At 38.6% G+C, this 8,497-nt stretch overlaps 1 long non-coding RNA gene across 2 annotated transcripts; it reads right to left on the bottom strand.

Annotated features, from left to right (window-relative positions):
- Positions 1 to 4,805: 4,805 nt before the first annotated feature.
- On the bottom strand, positions 4,806 to 7,641 carry LOC122057174. 2 transcript variants are annotated; one of them, XR_006133469.1, is made up of 2 exons: positions 7,283 to 7,641; positions 4,806 to 5,736 (listed from the first exon to the last, which is right to left on the bottom strand). It is a non-coding gene; the product is annotated as an uncharacterized LOC122057174 (long non-coding RNA). The 2 variants fall into 2 exon arrangements; XR_006133468.1 differs by having other exon boundaries at positions 4,806 to 5,719.
- Positions 7,642 to 8,497: the final 856 nt, after the last annotated feature.

Here is an 8,497-nt window from a genome sequence, read left to right as displayed (position 1 = left end):
ATAAGGCACAAAAGGGGGGAAAGAGAGAATGAACAAATACCCTCCCTTCACATACCGTTTCAGTGAAACTATTAACCCTCCCCTGGTACGCCTTGTAATTGGAACAAAAACCCTTTTGTATGCTCCTCGATTCCATTTGAATGTGCCTCCATGAATAGTCACACCATCAGTTATTGCCATTGTAATATACTAATATCTCTCCCCTCTCCTCCCTCTCTCAATCTCCCTTCCCATTCTCTCTCTTCCCCATCTCTCTCTCTAATTCTATCCCCCTGCTTTATTTGAAGCACTCGCCCAAGTGTGCTGCCACGACATCTAATAGGCCATGGTTATTGGACATGTGAAATGCCATGGGGATATAGGTTTCACGCTAAAAATGTAGGATCAAGGGAAGCCATGGCAGGATGGGGACAACCCGCACCCAAGCTTTACCCGAAGTACTCGCCAAGGGCTATTGCACCGATACCGAAGAGGCTCCGGTGGCTGATGACCGGCCACATGAAACGTTGTGGGCTCATTGAGACTTGCTTTTCCTCTCTTCTTTCTTCCTTTATACTCTCACTACAACTAGCTATGAGAAGTGAGAACACTGCTTTAATCAGAAACTAGAAGGCTGGGGTTGAAATCCTCTGCAATTCCGATCTCGTACAATTCCATGCAATACCACCTTCAGGGGGTGACACGTGTATTGATACCAATACAATGGTCCAGATCTGGTACAACTAATAAAACATTAAATCAGTGAAGAGGCATTTAAATCAGATCTTGACCATTACATTGGTATCAATACATGTGTCACCCCCTGAAGGTGGTATTTCACGGAATTGTACAAGATCGGAATTGCAAATGATTTTTTTCCAGAAGGCTGAGGCATGGTATAGGCCATAGAAGAACTTGTAATCCATCAAAACAAGGTAAAATCATGAAGAACTTTCTTCAAATCTTCAGTTGCTTCCATATATGCTATGGTTCAAAGGATATCTTTTTCTTCCTTTTTCTTTAACCGTCTTCTGGCAAGAGAGAGAGAGAGAGAGAGAGAGAGAGAGAGTCCATGTATAGGAATATCAAAATTGGACTGTAGTTGCCCAAACATGTTTCTTATTGTGATTTTACAAAAAATCTGTATCAAGAGAAAATATGCCATTTCATTATTCGCTAAGCATTCTCAGTTCACATGTGGAACTTGTGGTCTTATGAAACACTTAATCCGAAGAAAAGACATGGCATATGTGCTAAATTCTTGGCATAAACATGCAACACACTTCATGGATATAAAAGAGATGTGAGTTAGCTAGTAGGGGGTTGGAGCCAAGATGGCAGCAACTTGCTTTCCTGCTATGTAACATTAACAATGAAAAATTCTCCAAGGTTCTCAAGGTGGGAAACCCATAATAATTTCTGCAATTTTCCTGATAAATAGCTAAACCATACTATAGGCATTAAAGAAAAGTAAGATTTTAATCTTTGTTAGCATCAATAATCTTTTGGCGTGTCAATCTAAGAGATAAATATGGTTGACTTCTTCATGCTAGCATGCACATGTTTGCCAAGAATCCTGTTTTGATAGTCAGACTTGATGATCAGCCACAATCTGACTGTTCAACAGTTGACCTTTCATTGTTTGGTACTTAAATAAAAAAATGTACACTCTGATGATCCTGACTGTCAGCTTCTGGCTTCTGGTTCTGATTGACTGATTCAGCACTTGGTCCATTTTCCTAAACAATGCTATAATGAAGAATCCTTATATTCATTATTTCTCAATTTATTTGTTACATTCTTTTCACCGTTGTTGTTGTACCTTGTACAAATCTCTACATACTTTTATGGTTATCAACAGGAAAAGAATCGGATGAACAAAGATGGGGAGCTCTCAGAAGTTAGCTTATGTTCTCTAATTTGTTATTTTTTTCTATTTTGGTTCCAGCGTTGATCTCATTCAATGTTTTTATTCAGGGATAATTGAAGATGCTCTGAAAAAACTTCAGGTAAGAAACTTCAGAACCCTTAAATTTTTCTATATAAACTTGCGGCTAACTACTCAGTAATTGTGCCAATTTTCGATTCATATCAAGATGATCTTTTATTGCCAAGTGTTCGTTTCTTTTCTAGTGTTTTATCTATCTTCGTGCTTTTAACATCTCTCTCTCTTTTAACACAAGACCAAAAATGCATTTGCACGTGCATCTTTACTAGGGTCTATATATATATATATATATATATATGGAGAGGTATAGGTATGCTAACAGGTTACAATGGAATTAGGAATGCTAGCGGGATAGCCGTAGGATTTGTTCATCCTAAATACAACCGTTGGATGGTGGTAACAAATCCAAACTCTCACTCCACCACTGCTACACCTTCTCTCCCCCTCTTTCTCTCTCCCCGCCCCTGCAATTGTGTTGTGTTGCTGCTGCTCGAGATAGAACAATCCTACCATAACAAGATCCCAGAAGCCGTGGAGAGTTTGAGAAACTGCCAAAGCCCAGTAAAGGCTTGGGAAGAGAAGCCAGTCCATGTGATACGACATTCGCCACAAACAGTATGGACAAAAGGTCCCAGAACTATTAACCACCATGAGAGATCAAGAATAATTGCAATTCCAACTATGCCGACCTTAAGCTTAGAGACGAAAACTAGTTTTCTAAAACCAGGAATCGATCGATCGAGTATTGGTGGAGAAGTCGGTGTGAATTGGAATTACTTTAAAACCCTAAAGCCAGCCAAGCCCACTTATGGGAGTAACAAAAATCGGTAGGATGTAATTACCCGTATTCATCTTTCAAGTTCCATCCACGGAGTTCCCCTGCTATTTCCAGAGCTGACCTCCATATTTTATTAAGGAAATCTGGAGCAGGGTGGTTTTTGATACCTAAGATTCAGCGAGCATGGGTTATGATTAGAAATCTCAATTTCAAAGGATTTCCTTGTGGTGAGAATCAAGCTCATCTCCATACATGGACCTTTCTTACTGCCAAGTGTTGTTGCAGGTCCAAAAAATGTGTGGATGTCCTAGAAGGTTAGCTTTATGGATGAAGCAGCAGTAATTCAGCAGCTATTACTGCTGCATCGAAGGCCATTCAAGAGACAAAGGAAGGTTCAGGGGCAAGCTTGAAGGAGATAAATGCTACAGTTAGAGAAGCAGTTGAGAAAGTGAGGAACGGATCAAGGTTGGTGATGGATAAATTCAAGGCCCCTGTAGATGGTAATGACAATCTGACTTCCTTTTTCCTGTGTGACTCTTGGATTGGTTGTGATAAAGAGTTTCAAGTTTAAGGTTTTAAAAAGAAGCCGAGCTGGGACCCTGAGATTTCTTCCTTCAAGAGCTGTTAGGGTTGTTGGCTTTGGATCTGAGAGGGTATACTATGGCGATTCTTCAACTGAAATTTCAGTTCACTTAGAATACGCAAGGGTGAGCTCATCCTTTGAAAGGGGGGCTGGTTTATCGCTGGACAATAGACGGACGGTCAATGTCTTCTGCTTCGACATCGCCTTCTTCTCCTTCTTCGGCGGTGTCCTCTCCCCATCAACGGTTTGAAGGGTCAAAATTCTTTTCAAAGATCAAATCCACAAATTCATTGAATAATGGAAGTTTTACCACCGCCGACGAAGGGAGGGCATGGGAGCCGGAGACGGAGACAAATGCGGAGAAGTAAAAAAAGAGAGATTGTAGAGCACTAGTGGTGGGTAGGTTATGTTAGACAACGGTCATCTAACAGTCAAGATTGCTTATGTTTCATCTAACGGTCTACATTCGTTAATATTCTTAATACCTTTGCACTCCGCTAGCATTTCTGTCTTTTTCCCATATATATATATATATATCAATTGTTTTATTGACAGGAATATATGACAAATGTGAGGAATGTGGTGGTTGAAGAAGAGGGGGATTTTATGCTAGAAGAAGAGGGATTTTGTGGCAGAAAAAGTGGCAGTGGACTAGTGGTGGTGAGCAAACTAGGGAATGTGAAGTATCAATACTTAATAAACGAGTTTAAACATGTTTCCATTATTAATGGATATTTTTTGACATATCATAACAATTCTTATCTAAAATTTCAAAAACTTAGAATCCTTATTACAAAAATTTCTGAATCGGTTACACTGGCATATCCCATTTGTTGTCATAGCTTCAAGAATCCAGTGGATGAGCATCCAAAGGGTTGGATTGATGTTAATTAGTATTGCTAGACTTTGCTTATAAAAGACAAAAAATATTTTCATCAACCTTTAAACGTATCAGAATCGTCTCTTGGGTATCCCATAATAAATTTAGGTTGTATTGGATTATTAACACAAATTGAATGCTTTACGGGTTTAAGTGCATTCGTCCTTTTTGTATGCTCCCCCAAAGTCTAATAGCTCTTGGATTTGGAGGATCTTAATTCGAGGAAGGGAAGCTTGCTTTTCTATTTTTTCTTGATGTGTGGGTGATGACTGCTATATTTCCGTCCACTATGATTCTTGGGTTCCTTCTCTTCCGGGGAATAGTGTACTTAGTGCACCCATTGACCGTGGAATTATATGGCTTATGACCTCATTGGGTAGACTTTTAAACAATTATTTTCACGCTCACTTTTCCAGGACTGAGTATGTTGCTATCTTTCAAATCCCCATCCACATTCACCCCGTAACTAGTAGTTCGTTTTGGAGATATAATGTCACACCCTGCTACTAACTAGCCAAGGTATGCAGCATTAGACACCCACATCTAGTCAATCTAATCATCTACGATCATAGAAGCAGTACCTTAATTTCACAAATGCAGCCAAGATCACATTCTAAAATCAGAGTATGCTAATAAATCATACAAATATCACTAGTGATTTACTAAAGTGATAAATTATAACATACATTATTCATTTGTTAACAACCCATAGGTTTAATATTTACCTCTTACATAGAACATCAATATATACATCAAGAGAAATGACTGAATAACAGTAGTGAAATCAATCAACAACCTGGTGTCTCGTAGACACAAGCCTCACAACCACCGTTAAAATCCAATCTTGTATCAACACCGGTTCCACCATCTAAAAATAGTAATCAATGAGGGGTGGGCTTCACAAGCTCAGTGAGGGGTGAGTATGCAAGCACACACAACAACATGAAACCAACACACTCTCTCAGTCAAATCATAGATACACAGTCATATGATCCATTTTAATTATAAATATCCATTCTAATTACTAAGTCTCAGTATGTATGGGTATAAGTGCTATAAGCAGTATAGGTGGAATCCCCTTCCCAGTATGTCGGGCCTTAGAGATGCAAGCTAGTTGTAAGTAGGAGTCAACCAGTCCAGAAAAGAACCTCGGTCCCCCAGCCAACCCCTGATAGCCATGGTTTCAGAATCCCACATCGTCATCGGGCCCACCATGTTGTCTGATAGTCATGCATACAGTACGCCGTACCATGTTGTGCCCTCTAAGGATACAGTACATCATACCCAGGTATAGTAGTCCTCTGCGATCCACCACCGAGTGGGATTAGCCAATACTTTACCCCTATTTGCAAGGGGTTATAGTACTGGGATGTGATATTCACCATATGCATCTACATGCATCCATAGTATCCATATCATCCATAACATCCAATCACACATCCATGATCACAACTATAATACTGACCTTTGAGTCCACAGTACCGGAAAGAACCTCAGCTATACCGTGCCTCAGATCGATAATATTACAACCATCATCACACGGCTATTATGCTTCACATCCACAAAACCTCAAATCACATGACATCACAGTCGGTAAAATTATGCAACATGTGAAATTTATATATTTTTATATAAAATAAATCCATAACACAACATTCATCACATTTCACATGAGCATGCATAAATGAAAATATCAAAATACTCCGTAAAAAAAAATCAAACACCCACTCACCTGATACCCAAATTTGATGCATTTTCGTTGAATTTCTATCCACGCGTATTCTCATCGGGTAAATTAGGTTTCTATGTGAATTGTATATCATCATATGAAATATTTATAAGTCCTAACACAACTTAGTATAGGTTCTATGCTGAACCTAACAACCCTCAACAACTCACATACTAACCTAAATTAAAGTCTCGGAAAAGCCCCTTGACCCTGCCCATAGGTTTAATTTGGGTAAAAAGGTAAGGGACATAACCCACAAGGGGTAGGGTACTAATCAGCCAAATCAGGGGCTGATTGGGCTTAAAACACCCTAATTGGTGGGAGATAATCGGTTGGCCGTTTGCCCAACAGGTGAGAGATAATTTGTAGAAATTTCTGCACTCTCAGAGGTTGTTCTGCCAATTTCCCTGGCTTGGGCTACTCATGGATGATGGGTATTGACCATGGCAATATGGGGAAGGTGTTATAGGGTCTTTAATGTCATTTTACAGCCCTAAAACTATCAATTACATAAATCAAAATTTCATTCCGATACACTTCCTAATTTATTCCAAATTTGCATGCCTAATCCATATAATTTAGAAATCAGAAATTTTTCACTTCTTATGCTAATTTAATTGGAGCTGAATTTACTTGAATACAATAGCATAAGTCTGGTCTTAGCTCCAATTAAATTCCCACAATAAAATTGTTTAGTCATTCATAATCCAAAAATTAAAATTATATTAATTTAGCCCCAATTTGACTACCATCATATCCACATCACCCAATTGGAACCTTCCCATTCATTTTATCACTTATATGTGGCTGAGGAATTGTAAGATACATGGCAGTACCATTCTTCAGTTCCAATTGAGTTCAGGTGGGACAATTCATCAGTCGCAGAGGACAATTGGGCAATTTCTTCCCAATTCACCTAGTAAAATATAGCAACAGTATGTCTAAGCTTCAAACATTAAAATCAGTTGCATGCATACCACCATTTCAACTCCAATTTCATAAAATTTTACTTGCATGGCATAAACCCTAACATCTAGGGTTCCCAGAGATGGGTCAGAGTCAAATTGGGTCCCTAAACCCACTCTGAAACCAAGGATGCAGTTACAGGGAATTAAAACCCAATTTAAGAATTCAATTCCATCTCACAATTGCACATGCAACCATAACCCTAATATACTACAACCATTAGAGAATAGTTTCTTACCTTAAATTTACAGGTACAATAGGAATCATATATAAATTTATTCTCGATAACAGAAATCAGCTAAGTTCCCTTGCATGCAGTCCAAATTTCCCAATTCTGGGTGGGTCTTGGGAACCAAGCTGAATACCCTTCCTAATTCAAGTCTAGGTACCGTAAAATAAATTCAAGGATGAATTCTGACCTTCAGATGTGTGTACAGTAGCTATAAATAAACTAGGAACAATAGCTTCTATGGTTCAGCAGAAATCATCTCAGACTGCAGTTCGTTGCTCAGTATCAGATGGACAGCAGCTGTATCCAGCCCCACTTGCATGCATCTCTCTCTGTTCTGCAGCAGCAGAGAACCATAGGGCAGCAGAAGCATTCGGACAGCAGCTCCTTCCTCCTTCCTCCTTCCTCTTCTTCTCCTCTTCTCTTCTGCTTCTTCTTCTTATTCCTCTTGTTCTTCTTCTTCTCTTGCTGTTGTTCCACCGAATTGCGCAACAAGCAAATGAGAAGAACACAACAGCCCTATCCCTTATATTCAAAGCCAAAACAAGCCTTAGGGTCTGTTTGGCTGAATTAATTAATTTCTTAATTTTGAAAACTACTTTTGAAAACATAAAACTATTTGAACTTTAATTCCCTTTAATGGACCCCACCAAATACTAACCTTAAACATGGGTTACACTCAGTAAATAGACTCCTATGCATGGGGTAGACATGATGAGTTGGTCTACAGAGAGGTGGGCCCCACATAGAAAACTTTTTTTCTTCTTTCTTTTTACATTCAATTCATAGTAGAGCAGTCTACTTCATATTATGAGCTGGGTCATACCCTTGGACTCAGTTACCTCAAATTTTAGGGTGTTACATATAACCTCTCTGAAAAATTTACAATGATGTTTGCTTTACTTCTCCATCTTTCTCTCTCAGCATCAGGGTCCTTTGACCCCTAACCCATTTTGGGTAAATTGGTGGAGGATTAATTAAACTCCTAAGATTAAATTGTTTCTATGGAGATGTGCTTCTAATGCCCTTGTTAAAAAAACTATTAGTAATTTATCGTGTGTCTTCTAATGCTCTTTACCCTCTATGTTTGGTTGAAGAAGAGTTTATTTCCCATACTCTCTTTAGCTGTCTATTTGCAGCAACATGTTGGTTAATATCTTCTTTAAGATTTAAAACCTCAAAATTTCATGGTGAGAAATTTAAATTTTTCCAAAACTTCCTTTTTGTTAAGTATAAAGACATCACAAACAAAGTTCATTTTGATATTTCTTGGTCTTCTTTACTTCGACAGATTTGGAAGACTCGCAATAGCATGATTTTTTAATATGCTGATTTGATTCTACAAAATAATCTTGCAGTGTTTGTTGTTTTAGTCTTGGAAAGGCTCCTCTATGTTTCCATCCTA

The sequence above is a fragment of the Macadamia integrifolia genome, chromosome 12 (genome assembly GCF_013358625.1).
Source record: "Macadamia integrifolia cultivar HAES 741 chromosome 12, SCU_Mint_v3, whole genome shotgun sequence".
NCBI lineage: Eukaryota > Viridiplantae > Streptophyta > Magnoliopsida > Proteales > Proteaceae > Macadamia > Macadamia integrifolia.
Note: the sequence above shows the minus strand (reverse complement) of the source record. Positions and strands in the feature narration are given on the sequence as shown.